This window comes from Diaphorina citri, unplaced genomic scaffold, assembly GCF_000475195.1.
Source record: "Diaphorina citri unplaced genomic scaffold, Diaci psyllid genome assembly version 1.1 scaffold112, whole genome shotgun sequence".
NCBI lineage: Eukaryota > Metazoa > Arthropoda > Insecta > Hemiptera > Psyllidae > Diaphorina > Diaphorina citri.
In genome coordinates, this window is record NW_007377549.1 from 71,121 (window position 1) to 95,778 (window position 24,658).

Below are 24,658 nucleotides of genomic sequence, written 5' to 3' on the forward strand. Positions count from 1 at the left end.
ACTGGCTTAAACTTTGAAGAAGAAAAAAAGTATTTCATTAAACATACATCTAGAACTAGAACAAGAAGAAAATGTACACATCATACTTGAAAAGTAAAGTTCCATTCCTGTAAATGATTTTGAGAAACCCTTTTGAAAGATCACCAGAAACCAGTTAATAAGTCTACCGAAAAGTTTTGCTACTTTCAAACGATGTGATTTAACCTTGCTAAGCGCCCCTAATAGTAGACAATGGAACTCACCGTGTTTTATTACATTTTTAGTTCTGAAAATACCATAAACAACAGAAAATAATGTAAAATACGGGCCTGGTCTGTATATTTACGACACTCCACGATTGTTTGCGTAAATTTTACTTTTATCTTGGGTCATCTTGTTAAACAGATATTCCAGGCTCAAAGTTTTCGAGATCTGTGAGATATGGCGTTTGTATGGTGTGAATCTTTTATCTCCAGAGCATTAGATAATTCGCTCCACACTATTAGAGTCCATTCAAATAAACTTGAAAGTGGTCAGATAATCAGATTCAGATTTCTTTTTTGCTTGCTGTAGAATTCAAAGTAAAGCTACCAGGTACACGTTATGGATTTGATGTGGTAGACGTCTGTCTGGCTTCCCATGCTGATGGTCTTTCTGAATGTTATGGGCCTAGCAAAAAATTCATAATCACTAAAATCACCAAGTACGTATACGAGGTGTGGCTATAAAGTATCGAGACTGATGCTGCTACGGGAAAACTACGCATGCGGCGATGTTGTAATGCACATCATTTTAAAGCTTGCAATCTCATCTTTTGATTGAGAGGTCTCACATATCTGTACTCCAATTGGTTTTGGTTTTATCTTGAATATCTTGAATTTTGTAAGACCCCTTCCTTTCACTTTGGCGGATTTTTACTTTTCTTATCCTAAATTCATAATCACTAAAATCACCAAGTACGTATACGAGGTGTGGCTATCGAGACTGATGCTGCTACGGGGAAACTACGCATGCGGCAATGTTGTAATGCACATCATTTTAAAGCTCAATCAAATCTTTTGATTGAGAGGTCTCACATATCTGTGCTCCAATTGGTTTTGGTTTTATCTTGAATATCTTGAATTTTGTAAGACCCCTTCCTTTCACTTTGGCGGATTTTTACTTTTCTTATCCTATAGGAAGGAAAGTAATGTAATCGGGTCTAATTTTCGATGGTCAGTTTTTAGTGCCAAAACACGTTTTGAGGTCCCTAGAGCCTAAATCCAAAGTTTCAGCCATTGGTCCGTGTGTTTGTCTGTCTGTCTGTCTGTAAACAAAATATCTCAAGAAGGGTAAGAGCTAGAGACTTGAAATTTGGTATATATGAAATTTGGTACGGTGACTTGAAAAGAAGGGTAAGAGCTAGAGACTTGAAATTTGGTATATATGAAATTTGGTACGGTGACTTGAACATTATATTGGGAATAAAGGGAGAACGGGCTCTAGTCTTGATTTCAAATCATTACATAAAAGTAAAATCAAAAAATCAAATCAAGAATAATAATAAACTGAATACCTATTAAACAAATTAGGTAGGTACATAGGTACTGATTTTTGGTTCTGTGTTACAAAACACAACTCAAATTGGATTTAATGCAATTTGCCTACGCACTATCGTTTACCATGTATTTAGAGCTATGTCAAAAACTCCAAAGTGCGCCAATTATTATAATTGACACACGATTATATTCTACAATCATAGAAAAATAAATGAATAATTTAAAGAATTAATTTCAATTAAAGTTCCTTGAAAATCAGACCTATTGGCAGTAGATATTCTCCTGCTCCTTGCATGATTGAAAATATTTCACTATGTCACTCGTCTAAGACTTGTAGGTTAGAATTAAACAAGCAACAATTTCTCGGAAGTCAATGAATACATAGCATTCCAATCGGTGATTATTTATCAGTTGCGTTAACGATATTGTGCTGATTGTACTGCTTTCCTGTAGACTACAGACAAGTAAACATCAGTGTTGCAAAAACCGTATTTACCTACTCACTGAGGGAAATTCTTTACTTTCTCATAAAAACCCTTTTGTGTGGACCATGTTTTCAGCTATAACAGTTAAAGGTTTACCACAATAATGTGTACTTCAGGAAGATCCAAAATAAAATAGGGTTGTGTGGATATAAAAGTGGGAAATTACTACCTGAAAATAATAACAGATAGGTAGGTACTTGAGAGTACATCAAATATTAATTGATTAGGTAAAATTTTAATCAAAACCTCAAATAACTATACTGCGTGAAACATAGTCTATAGGTACGTACATTTCTTACGTAGGTACAACATAAGACTAGGTGCAACATAGATTGATTAGATAAAATTTTAATCAAACCTCAAATAACTATACTGCGTGAAACATAGTCTATAGGTACGTACATTTCTTACGTAGGTACAACATAAGACTAGGTGCAACATAAGACTAGGTACAACATAAGACTAGGTACAACATAAGACTAGGTACAACATAAGACTAGGTACAACATAAGACTAGGTACAACATAAGACTAGGTACAACATAAGACTAGGTACAACATAAGACTAGGTACAACATAAGACTAGGTACAACATAAGACTAGGTACAACATAAGACTAGGTACAACATAAGACTAGGTACAACATAAGACTAGGTACAACATAAGACTAGGTACAACATAAGACTAGGTACAACATAAGACTGGGTACAACATAAGACTAGGTGCAATCGGAAATCCAGTTGAGAAGGGAAACAGTCCTACTCCTAGACCCCAGGAACTTGAGTACCCCCTCCTGGCTATTAGCATTTCCAGTTGGGGTGTTCCGCTTCATATCTCCTATGTAGGAGAGCCTGGGAAAACTTGCTTGTGTTGGGGTCAGGTGTCAGGAAAGGGGTTGGGTTTTGTCAAGGAAGTTTTGAGGATGTTTAAATTTCAGTGGTCATTTTGGATCAAAGTCACTCTGCGATTGTCTTGAGCTTGAGTAGGATTTAGAAGACACAGTTGGGTGATGTGCACAGAGCATTCACTAGTAGGGAGAGATTGTTTATATTATTTTTACTTCTTTTGATGTGCTGTCAAAATTTCACTCATTAAGGGACATCATTACATTTTCTATTTTAAGTATTTTACAGATTTTGTTTGAAGACCCTTTTGTATTTACACAGGGAGCAGTAGGTAAGACTGAAAGAGTTTTTTTGACCTATCCTTTGAAAGTTTAAAAAATCTTTTGTTCAAAAGAAAACATCACTTGTCAAGTCCACCATATTCCAGTTATTGTCATTTGAAGCCCTTATTTTCTAATCGGGGTAGCAGGTCATAGCAATAATTAAGTCATAGGTAATTAAATAATAACCACAACCCACACCCATGCCAAGGGATCCTATAAACCCCCGAGGCAAGGGAAATTCAGAGAGTTTATAATAGAGTCATCACCTTCAATTAGACGCGTCACTAAGCACCAAGCACCGTTATCTGTCAGTTATTGTCATTTGAAGCCCTTATTTTCTAATCGGGGTAGCAGGTCATAGCAATAATTAAGTCATAGGTAATTAAATAATAACCACAACCCACACCCATGCCAAGGGATCCTATAAACCCCGAGGCAAGGGAAATTCAGAGAGTTTATAATAGAGTCATCACCTTCAATTAGACGCGTCACTAAGCACCAAGCACCGTTATCTGTTATCAGATGGTGTGGTGTTAGACTTGGAGAGAAGGGGAAGAGGGAGGAGAAAAAGAGGGACGAAGGGAATGGGAGGAGGAAGGAGAAGTGGAAAGGAAGAAGGAAAGAGGGTTAAATGAGGTGATAACTGCAGGATAGTGGAGACAAGAAGAAACCTTACTAGTGACATTGTAGACTGCACACCAGTAACATGGAATCCTGTATACAGAGTGACTGTGTGGTCAAGTATATGTACATCCACAGCTTCTCATTCTGCTAAGGCTTGTCTCACCCATGTGGTACTTGCAAGAACCTATTCTAATAAATCAACACGGACTCAGGATATCATAATATTATAGAATCATCGCAAAAACACAAATGTGAAAAAAAGGCCAAGTTCCTGTCCAAAAATGTCGGCCCTTAAAAGTGGTGAGATCATAATATTATAGAATCATCGCAGTTCAGTAGAACAGTGTACGCCTATAGTAATGCCCCGCCCATCCTATACTCGTTTCTTAACTAGAGATAGGATGTACTACTGCTAAAACTGTAACAGATAACTAACACGGAGGAAAATCCTGCTGAAAACAGAGTCAGTATCAGTAGTCACTTCTACGAATACAATATTATAGTCAATTACAACAGAACCCAAAAGATCCGAAAATGGTATTTTAGCGGTTTTTACCAGGTTGAACTAGTGCAATGTACGAGCATGAATATCATGGGATGTGCTTGTTCTATGTCGATCTTTGAAAATTATAGGTAAGAAGGTTTCATCTAGGATTAACATGAGATAGAGGAGGAGAACTATCGATAGCACTATCGATAACTATCGATAGTTTTGACTATCGAACGCTATCGATAGTTGAGGCTTGACTATAGAAAAGGGGAAGGGGGAGGAGAAAAAGAGGGACGAAGGGAATGGGAGGAGGAAGAAAAAGGAGAGATGGAAAGGAAGAAGGAAAGAGGGTTAAATGAGGTGATAACTGCAGGAGAGAGGAGAGGGAGGTAGTGGAGACAAGAAGAAACCTTACTAGTGACATTGTAGACTGCACACCAGTAACATGGAATCCTGTATACAGAGTGACTGTGTGGTCTGCTCCTGACAGCAACATCACCTTTGGTGTTTTGCAAACATTTTAACACCTCCGCAGCCATTATAACAGTCATGAAATGTTTTTCCAAGCTTTTCCTTTTCTATGAAATAATTTTTGGGAAATTTCCACTCGTCTAGGACGAGTTTCGTAGACGAGTTTCGTTCTTATTGGAAATGTGGAACGCGTCAAACGGATACCTCTCAGATACGGACTAATAATTCCGAAGTTGTTTCTGAAATTCCTAGGTGTAAATTTGAGGAAATAGATAAGTACCTTCTAATATTTTCGGAAAATACTTTTTCTGTTAGGCTTCAATGGCAGGAATCTCAAACTGTGAGCTCTTCCACTCAACCACTGACCAACATTTGGTTGGGTGGAACTTTCTCCCAACCAAACGTTGGTCATTGGTGGAAGCCTTGCAACTTGCAACAAGGAAGAAGCGCGAGCGTGGCTCCCTGCAGTTTTTACTTAGTTATTTATTTTTTCATTTTGTGGAAAAAACTTTAAAAAATTAATATTGCAATTTCTTTTAGAGTGGGACTTGCACAAGTACACGATAGACACAAATGTGTGCCACCCTGTATAAATTGATTGCAACGGATTCCCATGGCATGCTGGCACAAGTATTTCACGTTCATTCATACTGCTACACACAGTACACCACTACATTCCTTCACTTCATCATTTGTACCATTAATTCTATTATCTCATAATGGAACACAAATCGAGACACCATTCGTTACGTCTCCATTGCTCATCGTGAAGAGTTTTAGCAGAAATATCTTGGATTCGACGACAGAGAAAACTAGTAGTACCGCTACGATGCGATGGCAAAATGCTTTGGACAACACATCTTTAATAACTTTGAAATTAATATTACTGTTTTCGTGGTGATTATACAAAGCTACGACTCCACAATATCTCAATCTCTAGAAGGATAAACTTGAAGAAAGCAGAGTTAAGATGGTAAGAGGAACGAAGATTCATGTTGAGAATCTAAAATTTGTCCACATTAGATGGGGCTAAAATTCTCTATCGCTGAAAGCTTGCTGGGCAGTCATAGTGAACATTAACAGGTCAATTACTCTACTGACAGACCTGCTTATCTGTTAAGCCTATTAGGTTTAAATCTCGATCAAGACTGCAGAATATTTCAATTACCGTAACATGTATTATGGTTCTCATAGAAAATTCTGTGCGAGACGAAAGCCATAGAGAGCAAAGTATGTAGAACATATTAGACATAATCAATCGAACAATATGTGAGATATCGAGATGTATACGCAGATATTTCATGTATTTTAATAGGATTAGCTATTAGGATATTTTCATAGAGAGCAGATTAAAATACCTATCAGTATATTATTTTGATGGGTGATTAGTTGATTACAGTTGAGTCCAGGTGAGAATCCAAATTCCTTTAGAAGAATAATTTAGTCATTCGTATCAATCTATTTATAATATCGTCAACAAGGAAAAAGCCCAAATTGAAATACAACTTTGACAAGACCACCAACGGATTTGACAGATCGAATTTATTGGTAGATACCAAATCTCTTGGGCCTCAAAGACGCATAATTTGATAATTACTAATCAAATAGGCACAATCTCAATAATCAATCTTGCCCAAAAACCAACAGATTTTTTTTTTTTTAATTGTGTTAAGCATATTTAAATGCTTGTCACAAACATCGTTCCCTGATTATTTCACCTAGATAAATTTCATGACATGACTTGGTAGACACAATCTCAATAATCAATCTTGCCCAAAAACCAACAGATTAAGAGACATCAAGAGTTACCGTTATGATAACTGGCCAATATTTCACTCTGCTCGCAAAGTTGAAACCTAAGAACTCTGGTTCCGCTTAGGAAAACAAAGGAAAAAATGACAATTAAATTTGCATAGTTATTTTTGCGTGAAAAGCAATCTAGCTACTTCTCTCCTCACGGATTTGCTGTACGATCTACATTGACCAACTCAATATAGAATATCACTATCAGGTAAGAGACTAGAGACTGGATATAACAGTAGATGACTCATGCTTGAGTAACTATGTGCTGAGAATCCAGCATGCTATCAACTGACCGGTGCCGGTGAACTATCACTATCAGGTAAGAGACTAAGAGACTGGATATAACAGTAGATGACTCATGCTTGAGTAACTATGTGCTGAGAATCCAGCATGCTATCAACTGACCGGTGCCGGTGAATTGTCATAGGAAATGTTTCAGCAGAAATAAAAACTAGCAACTTATGGCATAGTCAAGGTATTTTTGGTTGAAAATTGGACAAATAGTTCGAAGAAATGGAAAATTTTCAGAGATTTCCTGATGGAGGGCGGAACCATGGGTTCCAGATGTCATTATCAATGTCACTCGTATTGTTGAGATCAAAATAACACATGTTGGTCGTAAAGAGTGCGAAAAATCGGACTAGACAAATTTTAAAATGCAATCCAGAAAATGGTTTGGTAACTGTAGACTAAAGATAGTTTCAGGAAAGTACGGGAAAGAACTCAGACACAGAGGCATAAAAACAGAGATCTCTGTTCAGCAATGGACCAAAGTGGTTACAAAAATTCTAGTTTTCCAATCCAACTTTTCCTAAAACAGAGTTTGGTCACAGTCATAAAAAAATCCCTCTGATCTCATCCAATGTCTGAACCACTACATTGGACAAATAGTTCGAAGAAATGGAAAATTTTCAGAGATTTCCTGATGGAGGGCGTAACCATGGGTTCCAGATGTCATTATCAATGTCACTCGTATTGTTGAGATCAAAATAGCACATATTGGTCGTAAAGAGTGCGAAAAATCGGACTAGACAAATTTTAAAATGCAATCCAGAAAATGGTTTGGTAACTGATGACTAAAGATAGTTTCAGGAAAGTACGGGAAAGAACTCAGACACAGAGGCATAAAAACAGAAGAGATCTCTGCTCAGCAATGGACCAATGTGGTTACAAAAATTATAGTTTTCCAATCCAACTTTTCCTAAAACAGAGTTTGGTCACAGTCATAAAAAAATCCCTCTGATCTCATCCAATGTCTGAACCACTATGAAAAATAATACAGTAGGTAGCTCCGATCATAATGGATTGATAAGACATTATTTACGACTTCACCTTATCAGTCTTATCACGATACAAGATTACATTTTTTCGAAAGATTACCAATATAGAAACAGCAGCTCTGTAGATCGCAAATGAAAATTATGTTGGGATTAATCATTTCTTCTGACTTCTGACACAGGTAACCTTCTGTGTGACACGATAGAAAAATGTCAAGAATTTTGTGTATCTGCACAAGATTAATTTATGAAGCAAGTAAAACAAAACTGCTGGAAAATTGTGAACATTGAACTCAAAGTCGGGAGAAAAATCTAAGTATTCTGTCTAAACCCAGATGAAAACAACAATAATGCAGACAATAAATATCAAATAATATTTGTATTCAATCTTAGTGGGTACAATAAATACTCAATTGACATTAGTACACCTAAAAATGTCAAAAAACACATCTGCTCTAAACCTACTACTGAAAGAATCACTAGAGTAGAGAGAACCGATTTGAAAAATGTATCTACAAATTTGATATAAATGTATTAGAAATGAAAGACACAATCATATTATGCATATGATATTAGATACAATTATCATTGAAAACAATAACAATATTTTCTGCATTTTTTTTTATTGCTAACTTTTTTCATAGCAGGTATAATAGGCATTCGTGTTTTTTTTATATATTTTTAGATAAGTATTTGTTCAATCTAACAAAATAAAAAACATGAGGGTACGTACGTACTACAATTCCCTAACAACCCCTATATAGATTTTTCCCCCGTTTTTAAACAAATCAGAGTAAAATTATGATGTGTGTACTGTGTATGGGATGAGCTATAGAAAAAAAAAGATAAAGAAATTGCGTGCAGAAGAAAAGAAATCAGTACCTGGTACCAGAAGATATCTTTTATGATTTTTCCATGCAAGGCTGGGATGAGCTATAGAAAAAAAAGATAAAGAAATTGCGTGCAGAAGAAAAGAAATCAGTACCTGGTACCAGAAGATATCTTTTATGATTTTTCCATGCAAGGCAGAGGAAGAATGTTAACGCACTATAATGTTATGATAATAATTTCCCAAACAAATCGGATTAATATGAGGCAGACATGCTTCTTTAACCGATATTTTCCAGGAGACTTTTAAATGTTTATAGAAAGGAGCTCCCAAATATGAAAAAAAAAACAGTATGGAAAACCAGTACAAATTGTCTAGATACAGAAGTTACTAAAGCCTCGAGCATAGCTGCTAACATAAACCCTATTTCTACTATCTTCCATCGAAAAACAAATTGTGGACTAAATAAATGTAATGGATAAGGGAATTCCTGATTTCCTGCGGTGGTTGAGTGACCATACACCTCAAAAAACAGTATGGAAAACCAGTACAAATTGTCTAGATACAAAAGTTACTAAAGCCTCGAGCATAGCTGCTAACATAAACCCTATTTCTACTATATTCCATCGAAAAACAAATTGTGGACTAAATAAATGTAATGGATAAGGGAATTCCTGATTTCCTGCGGTGGTTGAGTGACCATACACCTCAGATAATCACACAATAAACATAAATAGTATTACAAACAACACTATCTATCATAATCATAACTGAACGAAACAATGTTAAAGAGAAATATTTCTCCTTAAAAAGTGGCCATTAAGATATGAAAGATAAACACATGACAATTGCCAATCAAACCTAGCACAAGTACCTGAAACAATGTTCAGAACGCGACAAAATTGGTTCACTTCTTCCTTGTTTAGTAAAACAATGTTAAAGAGAAATATTTCTCCTTAAAAAGTGGCCATTAAGATATGAAAGATAAAGACATGACAATTGCCAATCAAACCTAGCACAAGTACCTGAAACAATGTTCAGAACGCGACAAAATTGGTTCACTTCTTCCTTGTTTAGTGTCCTAGGCAGTCGTAGGAATGAAATGTTAGTAGCTACACTGCTGAAAGTTAAGGTCACTGGACTAGTGAGTCACATTATTACTATGCTTCATGTAGCATGCACTACTTCTTACAACTTTATTTGACATCTGAAACTACACTACTTCTAACATCCTTCCACTTCTACCAATCCTATTTTAATCCTTGGAAAACAATAAAAAACACGATTATTAGGTATATTAACCAATAATACTTATAACAATATATTTATGAAGATAGCCTGATAGCAGAAAGTTCTTGATCTAATGAAGAATATGTGCAAGAACTCGAGGGCATATACTATCACTCATATGAGACTTCAGGAAGGTAGGTAGGTACTACAAATACTCAATCATCAAAGGACTTCCCCGAAAAAGGTTAAACTACAATATCCGCAGTTCATAGTGCTCTTCGCAATGACTCACAACACAAACATGTTGTAATATTACATATCATCAATTTGGGTACCTATTGGGTTTTTTTTTATTATTATTATTATTATTATATGATTCTTTGATGACTCTGCCCATTGTTATTAATTCATTGAGTCACTTATTCCAGAGTGCAACATAGGCCTGCACCATGTACAATTAGCAACGACATACCATTCATGTTCATAAGACAACCAAGGTCTCTACATCTACATGTGATGTACGTTAAATTTCGATTAGAAATACATACCAAGAAAAAGTTACTCATTAATCTCATTATACTGTACACAGTAAGTTCTTCTTCTTCTTCTTCTTCTTCTTCTTCTTCTTCTTCTTCTTCTTCTCCTTTTTAGATAGGCAAATCAAAAGTAAATTATTCGGTAGGCACAAAAATTGAATTATCTTATCAACTGCTCATATTCATCACTTTATCAGAGCACGCTAACTGCTAACAGTATTTTATCACCGATACCACTAACACAGAAGACATTGGCTGACATTTACTATCAGCAATAAACCATGATGAAATCCGTTGCTTCAAAGTAGATTAATAGATCGATACCATCTTATCACACAGGCCTGGTAATGTTAATCTGAAATACTTGCTTACCTAACTCTCAAGATATTGAACAAAGAACGTCCTGGAGGTGTAACATGCTAATCGAATTATAATAAACTGGTGTATCTTCACGCAACAGGAGAACATGATTATTCATACCTATACGACATTAATAGCCGAAATTGTATCTTGAAATGTTATCTATGGATTTTCCTATCAGTAACCTGTAAAGATTTTCTATTGCCAAGATAATAGGTACCTGTAATCAAATCGGAGATTCAGGGTCAGTTTTGTTGAAGCAATAGGTACTTCTTATAAGTAGATTGAAATCTGGGAGTCTGGGAGAGGGTAGGGAAAGAATGAAAATACCAACTGCCTAAAACAGGTTGACGTTCCTGTCACAGAAAGATGCTCTTCTCTTTGGTAAGTTTTCCTATAATAGTGAGGACAGTTATATTTCCTCATAAATTTCAAATGTGTTAAATGGCTCTCGTATTGTACCTAATCCTTGAAAACTTGGTCCACTTATAGAAACAAACAACTCTCATACCGACACAACCTCCAAATATATAAAATCCAACATGAACATGAATTCTTAACACAATGTGGATAAACCAAGAAGAAAGTATCCTCCAGTGTTGACGAAGAAATTTCTGAACCAATTCTTGACAACCGGCGAGAAAGAAATTCACTTTCCGTTGTAATAAAAAAAAAAAAAATACTTCTGAAATTATTGCTAATTATTTCAATACATACTGAAAAATTGCGACAAAGAGAAATCGCAAACCAATGAAAAGAAAGAAGTTGGGTCAGTTCCTGAATATCGAGAATGAGATCCCAAATACAATTGATCAGCGGGCAGAGAAACTAGACAATCTAGCGGATAGCGGGCAGAGAATCTAAGGAACCAGCTGATTTATCCACCCCCACTGTCACTATCAGCAGCAACAACAACAACAACCCAATAGTCAGTTTCCCATGAAAAAGCCTAAAAATTAGACGAAACTCGAGTCGGTGAAAAAAACACAAGTATCCAAAAATAATATAAACGGTAAGAAAATTGAGACATTTGGCAGCAACAACAACAACCCAATAGTCAGTTTCCCATGAAGAAGCCTAAAAATTAGACGAAACTCGAGTCGGTGAAAAAAACACAAGTATCCAAAAATAATATAAACGGTAAGAAAATTGAGACATTTGCAAATCTTTGCCAACACTAGCTAGCACTTCATTTCGAGACCAAATTGGATTTTGTATTTCTGATGGCGTGTCGCAATTTAGGCGTCAAAGGAAACTGGAATTTTAATTACTTCATTTCGAGACCAAATTGGATTTTGTATTTCTGATGGCGTGTCGCAATTTAGGCGTCAAAGGAAACTGGAATTTTAATATACACGCTGATACAGGCATTAAAAAATTAAAAATATCTGTATTACAAATACTAATTGAACAAAGCCATACACAAAACATACTCCAGATCTGTAACATGGTAGCACATGGAATGTTCTCTATGTTTTAAGAATAATGAAGAACAGCGCTCGGAGGAACAATAAGTCAGTAATTGTACAATGGAACAAACTAGTTATCAGCTGAATGTAAAGTAACCTCTGTCTATTAGATAGGTACCAGACCCAGAACATTGCATCAACTTTCGTAAGACATTTCCCCGGAAAGTGTAATTGTAATCTAGATCTCATTACAATAATTGACACATTATAACAAAAAACAAATCCATGTTTGGGACTTTTATTCAACAACTTCACCTGTTGCTTCTCATTAAAAAAATGAGCCTAGTTAGCTTTTAGGGTAGAGCGTCTGTCTTGTAAGCACTAGGTCACGGGTTCGATTCCTTTATGTCTCCATTCCACTCCACGCCCAATGTACCTATCATTGGAAATTCAACTTTTTACTTACTGGACTGCAAAATCAACCAGTAAGTAAGTACTTACTACAAATTACTTGTATAAGAAACAGCTTGCTAGTTTTTTGTGTTCTCTGTAATGTCAAAGAACTGCGAAGACGGGATTCCTAAACAACATAAATCCCAATGAGTTTGCAAACCCTCAAATAATCTACCAAGTTCCCAACAGAATCCTGTGAGCTACAAATTCCTGCCGAAATGTATTTCAAGTAAGTGAATGATGACTCAAGTAGTGGATTTCATAATATTGAGTAAGATAACAGAACAGATAGAAGTCTCTACAGAGAAAACCCTGGACTAGTTCAAAGTTTCTACAGCGGATTCTACATTCAAATACATACAAACAACACAGGTGGAAGTTTCATTGTTAAAGCAACCAGGCAGTTGGGACTATGATAAAAGGAACAGCAGAAACTATACGAACCGGGGTAAGGACAATTTAAGTGCAGACAGCGTGAAAATGTACTTTATTTTTTATGCAATACGGGAAGCGGTTCGCAAAACGTGACGGGGAGACGGTAGTCTCGGAACTTTACATTCCCTTTGACTGGAAGCCTGAACATCAGTTTATTGAAAGGTTCTCATCGACTGATGGCAGATACTCGTTGTGTTCAGTTAAGGAGTTTTCCTCATCGGATGTTCAAATGGAGAGCTTTATTAGAGTTCTACCAACGGGGTAAGGTACTGAGATATTTGGCCCGATCGAAATTTGTGGCCTGTTCCAACTTTGGTTCAAATAAAGATGGAATCTGATTGAAAGCTGAAGTTAATTTTATCAATCAGAGATTTTCTTTTTCAATAAAAGATTCAACTCGAAAGGCAACTGTGATCTCTGGAGAAAAGGGACAGTTCCAATCTTCGGACAACCTCCAATCTTGTTTTGAGTTACGTGTGATTTTCCCCTCCTGTAATATGAAATCTATTTATTCTTAAGCTACGAGCTACTGATTGCTGAAAATTTAATCAACACTCGTTCGACCTAAATCAGAAATTACTATCGAGACCAACAATTCAATATTCTATTTTGATAACAAATAACAAATAGGTCAATCTTCATCTTTCACGTGTTGATGTTTGCTGTTAAATTTAATTTCGTATGTTTTGCTGATTGATTTGTATTTTATGAGTTGCCTTTAGGTTTACTAGGTTAATGTAAAAATTGCTAGGGTCTGGTAAACACCAAGTGTAAATCAAATTAAATAAATGGATTTGAGTTGATTAGAAGAACGCGTGCCATTTGTGTACAATCGGATGTTGTTCACGTTCTTCATGTTTGTAATTTCTGATATTGACATTTCATTGGTCAAAAGTCCCAGAGGTACCAACAGAATTATGAATATTAAACAATGAGCCTATGTAACATGCTCCACATGGACCTTACCAGCTTTTCCCTGTCAAGGGATTTATTTAGGATGGAATGTTTGGGGCTGCTAGTGTGTTAGCCAGGAACTCTATGCTGGGTAATTCTCAAGTTCATTACTCTTGCTGAGTACTTGGTACAATTAATTAAACTTCACCCACACCAGCACCAACAAGAATAATTGCACTCCTTATCATCCTTATCACACGGATATATTCTGAGCTCATTTAAAAAAAAAAAAAAAATGCATCAGATATTGCATTTTTTCCTTTGATAGGTATCAAATATTACCCTCTTATATGTACTTACTTACCTACCTATTTGAAATCTATTCATAAAGGTTTCAGATTTTTTGGTTGTCCACTTTTCCTCTTTTACCCCTTTCATCCATAAGGTTGAGATTGATGCCATGGGACAACCTAAAGTTATTTTCCATACGTCATTGTCATCATTCAGTCATAGTTTTACAACAAACTTCCTGGGTAAGTGGTAAGTTACTTATCCATGAAACTTGCTAGATTACAAGTGTAAGTGGTAGTGTAGGTACTTACTATTCATCAAGTTTAGGGGATGAAATTAGATGCTAAGTACTTGGTTTTAGTAAGTAATATTCGTAGGTGTTGTCTGTAGATATACCTACTTGGTTCCTATTAGCTTGGACCTATTAGCTGTGAATCACACTCACTGGTTCAATTTCAACTTGAAGATACCTCCCTCAGAAAATTAAAAATCTTACCCGTTTTCTGATTTAAAATCAGGGTGTTTCCCTAGTGTTAAGAAGTAAACATATAACCCCTGTTCTAAGCTATTGTGATTGAGTTCCGATTAGTGCAATTATTCTCGTTGGTGCTGGTGTGGGTGAAGTTTAATTAATTGTACCAGGTACTCAGCAAGAGTAATGAACTTGAGAATTACCCAGCATAGAGTTCCTGGCTAACACACAAGCAATGTTTCCATGCATGTACGAGTAACTATGATGGGTATCAGGGAATTCATACACAATGATAAGTACAAGTTCCTACATACTGAAATATCTTGTATCAACTGTCAGGGCTGTACTTATTACTGAAAGCAAAACTTGACTTTTTTCCCATTGTGATCTTTAAGTAACCATGTTTTATGCATTTATAGCGGTTAATCATTGGACTTTACAGTTTGCAAAATTTTGAACTTACAATTTGTTGACATCAGGGAACATTCTAATTTCACACACCATTTTCAAATATTCAGAGGACCCAGTAAGTAAAACTCATGTGCATAGTTCAACTCCAGTTAATCATTGGACTTTACAGTTTGCAAAATTTTGAACTTACAATTCGTTGACATCAGGGAACATTCTAATTTCACACACCATTTTCAAATATTCAGAGGACCCAGTAAGTAAAACTCATGTGCATAGTTCAACTATAGGGGCCATGTGTTTTTATAAAATAAACCAGATACCTACTCCAAAATAAACAATTTACATTATTCAATCCATAATCTAACACTAATGTTGGGTAGGTACAACAGGAATATTTAAAAAGGGATTAATTATAAAATTTTGAGAAGAAATATTCTGTTCTGAAATTGTCTTTAGCATAACATGCAAGCTGATAGATAGGTATTTACTAATCATGTATCTAATCTATTAAGTAAAGAACCAATTCACTTTCCGTGTCCAAAGGAAAGAACCAATATTTTAAAACACTGTGAAATATTAAACTTATTTACTCATTAATAATAACAATAATAATAATAATAATAATAAAAACAGGTTTCTATAATTTTCCCTTTTTCTGTCAAATGAAATATGAACCTACCATTTGCCCACCAAAATCACTCAACAAAAAATTTGGAAGATGTGACCATTGCTCATAAATTTTAAATTTTGCTCCTTACTTACTCATAGTTCAAAATGAAATTTATTTACTCAAGTAGGTACCTACTCGTACCTACTTAAATAAACAAATTTGAGCAAAGTAATGCTGTTACAAATCCTGAAATTATTGTAACTGGGGAAAATGGTCAAGATTTCAAGCTTATTTTACTATAAGTAGTCTTACTTATTAAAAATTTTGTACCTATTTGTTTATTTATTTTTATTTTTATTAATGTTGAATATCAATATTTTTATTTCCATGCAGAGATTATCAATATTTTTATTTCTTAGCTGTGTCAACATATTTTAGCACAATCAATTTAAAAAGCCTGTACTTATTATGTATACTTACTTAAGTAGGTACCAATGTTGGTTTTAAAAATGAAAATTTTGGTTTCACAAATTGCAAAAACATAGACTAGGTATTTAGAAAATACCTATATCTATATAAATATTGAATTTTCTTCCTAGATGTTTTCATGTTTTACTTAATAAATAAGTAGGTAATGAACTTTCAATTGGTTGCTGAAGGATAATTGTACATTATTTTCAATAGGAAAAGTCAGACCCTAAATTTTAAAACTGACTTTCTGATATTTGGAAATCTGCATAGATACTCACAAGATACTGATCTCATTTCGGTACTTGTGCAGAAGTCACGTCCGTGGAATATTGCTACCAAAGGAACTGGCACAAACAAGCAGTGACCCTGGTTATTATAGGGTTATTTGTAAGTTCAAGTTGGGGGTAGGTAGGTACCTATCTAAGAGAAAATTAACAATGTCAGTATTCTAGATAAACGAAAATTACCTAGCTGTCAGTATAGGTGTAGGTAAAGTAGGTAGGTATCTACGTAACACCTACTTGGGTGTACCTACATTTAGGTCTTAGGTGCTTAGTAATAAAATTAGTTACCTACACTTTCCCAAACAGTATGAGTATGAGTAGGTATACATCGTAATAAAGTAGTTATCTGTAAGTCTTTTGAGTCTTGAATATTGAAATTAAAGTTCAACATTGTTGCAAGATTTAGAAAATAGGGAAATTAATAAAGTGCAACTCCCATATTTTATTAATTTGATGATTTGACTTATTCTATCCAAACCATTGGATTTCTGATGTTCATACTAATCTAAATCTAAACCATGATTTATCTGTGTTGAAGCTGAGAGCTTCTTCACAATTTTTGTGGATATCACAGCATTACTAAGAGCCTCTAAATCTAAACCATGATTTATCTGTGTTGAAGCTGAGAGCTTCTTCACAATTTTTGTGGATATCACAGCATTACTAAGAGCCCAAGTTCCATGATACGTAGGTAGTAGGTACAATGTACATATTGTTTATCTTTACCTCTATCTGTTGGTGTTTGGAATGTACATGGTTGAGGACAAAACCTATCATGTACAATTGTACATATTTATGCATTTTATGAGCTAGCTATCCTTCCGGAATCTATAGTGCAGGGTATAGTATGGGACATGGGACAGTATAGGTTTCATTTCATTACCGAGTCTCTAATGTCATTCCTCCCATGTAATGTGTTCCCTTACTTGTCCTTTATGTTCAAAATAAACTAACCGACATACATAAACATCTCAATAGGTAAAATTTAATGTAATTGAAAGTTTGAAGATTCAACTGAACTTCAACCGAGTCTCTAATGTCATTCCTCCCATGTAATGTGTTCCCTTACTTGTCCTTCATGTTCAAAATAAACTAACCGACATACATAAACATCTCAATAGGTAAAATTTAATGTAATTGAAAGTTTGAAGATTCAACTGAACTTCAGGCAAATTTTCTAGGGATTTGGAATTAGAAACCCTGGTAATTTTATCTGTTTCAATTGTGAAGAGTCATAACACAACACGATAACTTGGAATTCCAAAGAAATTGTTAAAGTAGCTACATACAGTGGTCTAGTATGACGGAAATTAGATTTCATTTTATCGTCACCAGATCAGAAACCAAACCCGACCAAAGCAAAGCACAGACGTACACGTTAACTGAACTTCAGGCAAATTTTCTAGGGATTTGGAATTAGAAACCCTGGTAATTTTATCTGTTTCAATTGTGAAGAGTCATAACACAACACGATAACTTGGAATTCCAAAGAAATTGTTAAAATAACTACATACAGTTGTCTAGTATGACGGAAATTAGATTTCATTTTATCGTCACCAGATCAGAAACCAAACCCGACCAAAGCAAAGCACAGACGTACACGTTACACGATCCGAGTTGAAATCAGTTGGAGATTTGAGTTTGAGTAACCCTGGAAACTGGAAACTCAAAGCGTGATACTCCTTATCGCTTGACGTGATTACAAAAAGATTCTGGCCTCATTTCAATAGGAAACCTACCTATTTATTAGTTTGCTTTGGTTTTGTTGATTTACTTATCTGTAAAATGTACGCCTCAAAGTATGCGTTGCTGATATCGGTATCTTGGAAAGTGACGCAATAAAACTAGAGGAGATCTCACAAGGCCCCGGGGACACGGAATCATTGTGCGTACTCTAATAAAGTTATAATAATCAGAATACAGAATGATTACACTCATCTACCTGTTCTACCCCGACACGACAGTCTAAATGAAGTACTTAGCGGCTTCAAAACGGGGATCATTCAATGTTGATGAGTAGAGTAAGAACAAGTTAATCAACCGCCCCCGAGTTTGAGTGTAGAATAGGTATAAACAACAGGAAAAACATTCTCATTGGCAAAATATAAACGAATGTCTAGCAATCGAATGTGTCCTTAGAACATAATACAACGAGCAACCGAATGCTCTGTCTAATAGAAACCAAAACTATACCTGGTGGTATGTCTCTGTAAACTTGGCTCCCAGACAGAAGTCAGTTAGTATTCAAACGATGAGACTCAAGTCTAAAACAATACAACCAAAGTACTTAGCGACTTCGAAACGGGGATCATTCAATGTTCATGAGTAAGAACAAGTTAATCAACCGCCCCCCGAGTTTGAGTGTAGAATAGGTATAAACAACAGGAAAAACATTCTCATTGGCAAAATATAAACGAATGTCTAGCAATCGAATGTACTGGTGTATCTTCACGCAACAGGAGAACATGATTATTCATATATTCATACCTATACGACATTGATAGACGAAATTGTATCTTGAAATGTTATCTATGGATTTTCCTATCAGTAACCTGTAAAGATTTTCTATTGCCAAGATAATAGGTACCTGTAACAGAACATAATACAACGAGCAACCGAATGCTCTGTCTAATAGAAACCAAAACTATCCCTGGTGGTATGTCTCTGTAAACTTGGCTCCCAGACAGAAGTCAGTTAGTATTCAAACGATGAGACTCAAGTCTAAAACAATACAACCGGACAATGGATCCAAGCAACTTGGCTCTAAAATTGAAACAAGTTTGCAAACACAATCCAGATGCGAAAAATAAACACAAGTTTGCTAGAAATCTTCAAAATCGAGAGTGAAAAGTAATAATACCCTCGAAGCAAAAAATAAACACAAGTTTGCTAGAAATCGTCAAAATCGAGAGTGAAAAGTAATAATACCCTGAGATAACGGACTAATAGAATTCTCAAGTGAACAAAGTTGCTAATAATAATCTAAATCATCTTGTAAACAGAAGATCTAAACGTGGATACATTTCAAGTTCTTCAAATAAAACGCCATAAAAGTAGGTAATTATGTCTAGGAAGGTGTGTACTACCAATCGTGAATCGATGCCTAATCGCCTACTTGTAGATTGAAAACAATAAAAAACACGACACGACATATAGGTACGTATTATATTATTAGGTATATTAACCAATAATACTTATAAAGTTATAACAATATATTTATGAAGATAGCCTGATAGCAGAAAGTCCTTGATCTAATGAAGAAAATGTGCAAGAACTCGAGGGCATATACTACCTATCACTCTTATGAGACTTCAGGAAGGTATTGTGCCTGTAAAAAACTGTGATTAGGTATACCAGAGACTTGCTAGCTACTGAATCACTAATAATGGGTAACACTAGGAGTTTTTGGGGGGAATTTTTATGAGTTGGATCAAATTTCGATTAGAAATACATACCAAGAAAAAGTTACTCATTAATCTCATTATACTGTACACAGTAAGTTCTTCTTCTTCTTCTCCTTTTTAGATAGGCAAATCAAAAGTAAACTATTCGGTAGGCACAAAAATTGAATTATCTTATCAACTGCTCATATTCATCACTTTATCAGAGCACGCTAACTGCTAACAGTATTTTACAATACAACCGGACAATGGATCCAAGCAACTTGGCTCTAAAATTGAAACAAGTTTGCAAACACAATCCAGATGCGAAAAATAAACACAAGTTTGCTAGAAATCTTCAAAATCGAGAGTGAAAAGTAATAATACCCTGAGATAACGGACTAATAGAATTCTCAAGTGAACAAAGTTGCTAATAATAATCTAAATCATCTTGTAAACAGAAGATCTAAACGTGGATACATTTCAAGTTCTTCAAATAAAACGCCATAAAAGTAGGTAATTATGTCTAGGAAGGTGTGTACTACCAATCGTGAATCGATGCCTAATCGCCTACTTGTAGATGGAAAACAATAAAAAACACGATTATTAGGTATATTAACCAATAATACTTATAACAATATATTTATGAAGATAGCCTGATAGCAGAAAGTTCTTGATCTAATGAAGAATATGTGCAAGAACTCGAGGGCATATACTATCACTCATATGAGACTTCAGGAAGGTAGGTAGGTACTACAAATACTCAATCATCAAAGGACTTCCCCGAAAAAGGTTAAACTACAATATCCGCAGTTCATAGTGCTCTTCGCAATGACTCACAACACAAACATGTTGTAATATTACATATCATCAATTTGGGTACCTATTGGGTTTTTTTTTATTATTATTATTATTATTATATGATTCTTTGATGACTCTGCCCATTGTTATTAATTCATTGAGTCACTTATTCCAGAGTGCAACATAGGCCTGCACCATGTACAATTAGCAACGACATACCATTCATGTTCATAAGACAACCAAGGTCTCTACATCTACATGTGATGTACGTTTATCTTACTACGATTTTACTTTTTTTTAACTTTCGATGGACAACATTATTTTTGCTTTTTCTTCACCTTCATTTCAGAGACAAAACAAAATTCCCATGGAGTGATTGGATTGTGTCATTAAGTTTAATTGGCTCACTTCTTACCTCATATTCCACAAGACTTATAAGGGAAACAACCGCATTGACATTATTACAGCTAATATAACAGTCAACTCTGTTCAAGTTCTAGCCCAGACTGCGAATGAATTCCCATTTAGTTTTATTTGATCAACCTAATGATCATAATGACACCATAAGGTCTCTAAGGGTTGTAGTAGAAAACATGCATGACCATTTTAAAATGGAAGGTTATAAAATTGATCAAGATTGCTTTCAGTGTGATCATCAATAGTAATGATTTGATAACTGCTGGCATAACACAAAGAAAACTTTAAACTCAGCTTGGAAAAGACATTTAACATCTCAATTGTTTTCTTGCAGTTTTTACTTTTTAGAAGTCTGTTTCTACCAAAGCAACCATATTTTTCAATAATCAAAAAAATAAAAGCAAAAAGCGTAGAAATCGAACAAGCAAAAAATGAAAACCAAGTTAGAAGAAACACCTACAGAAAGATTAACCGAATATAGAAAAATCAAAGTAAACACAGAAAAATCATTGAAACATAGAGAAATCACAAAAAATGACAAGAGTCAAGACAAGAACCTCGTGGTCACTTCATCCAGATTCTAGAGAGGTGTCTCCCCAAACCCGACATGAATATAAAAGAGATTCAAGTAGAAGTCTCAATAGAACAACGAACACCTGCCTGGAGTCCCTGCCCTCATGAGAAATAGTACTCCGTACAATAAAAATGAAACAAGAATCACTCCAACAGATGTTCTGAGGTGAAGTAGAAGAGCTTGGCCCTCTCAAAAAATTTGAGAACCCAATACAATGATCATTTGAGTTGAAGGTATATTACTTTTGATATGACGTAAGTTTTCGACTTTGTTTTTTGGAGTGTGTGCAAAATTTGAATGAATAAAATGGGGGGAAAATGAGAGATGCCGTTTTTTTATGCGTATTTATCATATCACGCTATAGGTTTGGTTTGTAACGAGGAATCTTGATATCCTTAGCCTAGAAGCATAAAGTATGCTCTGGAAAAGAAAATCCGAACACAAAGGTTTATTTTTTTTTTTTTTTTTTTTTTTTTTTTTTACTATACGAAGCGGGGTAAGGACAATTTAAGTGCAGACAGCGTGAAAATGTACTTTATTTTTTATGCAATACGGGAAGCGGTTCACAAAACGTGACGGGACGTGGAACCCTCACCACTGACCAGAACGCAAGGGAGATTGGAGAACTCTCTGAAATTTGGTAGGGAGTTCCTCAAGAAATTTAACAATAAAATTACTTACTTCCAAGGTATTTTGGACATTTACTTATGCACAAAGGACTTTTATAAAGCTCGTATACAATCAAGAACCTATAATAACCTATATCAAGGTGTTCAGTAAGGACAGATGAATCAGATGATGATTTATTGGTTTCCCACGGAACCCAGAGGGTTCTTACGTCCCCGATTTGAGAACGGCTACCAGCAGAATAGACCGAGAGAGGAAACCGACCTAGAAGTAGAAAATGAAAACATGAAGTCAATTCCGAGAGGATTTGTATTCTAATTTTATGAAACTAGACAAAGTTTCTTCAATCGGAACTCAATCACAATAGCTTAGAACAGGGGTTATATGTTTACTTCTTAACACTAGGGAAACACCCTGATTTTAAATCAGAAAATGGGTAAGATTTTTAATTTTCTGAGGGAGGTATCTTCAAGTTGAAATTGAACTAGTGAGTGTGATTCACAGCTAAGTAATAGGTCCAACATGAACCAAGTAGGTATATCTACAGACAACACCTACGAATATTACTAAAACCAAGTACATACTTAGCATCTAATTTCATCCCCTAAACTCGATGAATAGTAAGTACCTACACTACCACTTACACTTGTAATCTAGCAAGTTTCATGGATAAGTAACTACTTAAGTACCCAGGAAGTTTGTTGTAAAACTATGACTGAATGATGACAATGAAATAACTTTAGGTTGTCCCATGACATTAATCTCAACCTTATGGATGAGAGATAGGGTAAAAGAGGAAAAGTGGAAAACCAAAAAATCTGAAACCTTTATGAATAGATTTCAAATAGGTAGGTAAGTAGGTACCTACATATAAGAGGGTAATATTTGATACCCATCAAAGGAAAAAATGCAATATCTGATGCATTTTTTTTTTTTTTTTTTTTTGAGAATGAAAAGCTGGCAATCTACAGGTGTCAAAGTATCACAGCAAATTCTATTTGTATAATATTAAGAGATCCTGACAAGGATTTTACCTATCCAAAGATATTATTCAAATAATTCAAGAATTTTAAATAACAAGGTATCGAATAGTATGAAATAATTGAACCCAAGTATCCAGCAGCCATTAGCAAGGATTCTTCACCTAGCCAATCTACAAGTGGTTGCAGTACTTTGGCACATTCATTTATTTGGCACAACCGTGTTTTCTATAGACCAATGGGTATTTTTCAAGGAAAATATTGCAAGAAATTTAAAGTTATTCAATGGTTTTTTACCTTTTTTTATGAGATAATCCTTAAAAGTAGAGTAAAACAAAGTAGCCGCAGGCACAATAACAATCAACCTAAGTCATTATGTTGGGTAAAAAATTTATTTTTTAGGAGAGATTTCTTTTTTTAGGTATGAAAATAACTATTGCACATTATAACACATCACAAATTTAACGATTAAGATATTAAATTTATAAATTAACACTCTTTTTAATTAGTTTAACAAGAAATAAACATCGGAAAAATGGTTAAATTTAAAAAATAAACACTAGACTCGGTAGAAAAAACACCAACAGAAAGAAATAAACAACGGAATGTCGTTTTCTTGAACAAAGAGGTACAGCTCCTCCATCATGCAACATGGCAATACAGAATCATATCAGTGCTGCTCTCTAGTGGATGCAAGAAGAACATTTAGCACAGGAAGGACTTCGAGTTTTTAAGGCTCGGGAGTGGTGTTTCATCTGAGAAATTTTAAGAGCCATCTCGGTTTAAAATTTAAAGACAGGTATTTAAGAATAAATTAACACAGAATTATAATAAAATACTATCTCTGCCATCAACACCTGAAAAATCTCTGGAAAACCTCTGAAATAGGCCTGAGAAAATTCCCCGCCATGTAGGTATGTCTCCTTGTGATTATTTTTATACTGAGCCGCAAAATGGTCCCGATTAGTGTTAAATTTTGTCGCTAGGGGTCAGCACCTTCTGGTATGTTATCTCAGATTTCTCTTTTCCTTCTCCTTCACTCCTTCGATAGCTTCAAGACTTGAAATGATCTTGCAATCCTCAAAGTGAAGAATCTTGACTTCTAGCTTCTTGGTAATGGAGATACCTACTTTAGATTTTTAGTTAGCAGAACACCTATATATTATTCAGTGTGCACTCACTATGTACTGGATTTTATAAACAGGATGCAGCACCCTAAAATACATGGCATTCCTGAAACTGCTGAAAATTCCTTCACTTCAAACAGCTAATGCCGAATAATGCCTATTTTATTTTAAATATTTCGATTGAAAGTTGGTACATAATTAATTAAAATAGTACCACGAGGTAGGTAAGTATT

General features: G+C 35.0%; 1 protein-coding gene across 1 annotated transcript in view; it reads right to left on the minus strand.

Annotated features, from left to right (window-relative positions):
* Nucleotides 1-23,929, minus strand: part of LOC108254587 (afadin-like) — a 42,558-nt gene extending 18,629 nt beyond the window's left edge. Inside the window, exon 1 of the mRNA XM_026820015.1 lies at nucleotides 23,596-23,929. The gene's annotated coding sequence lies outside the window, so the exon portion shown is untranslated. The remainder of the gene's footprint in view (nucleotides 1-23,595) is intronic.
* Between the last annotated feature and the right edge of the window lie 729 nt (nucleotides 23,930-24,658).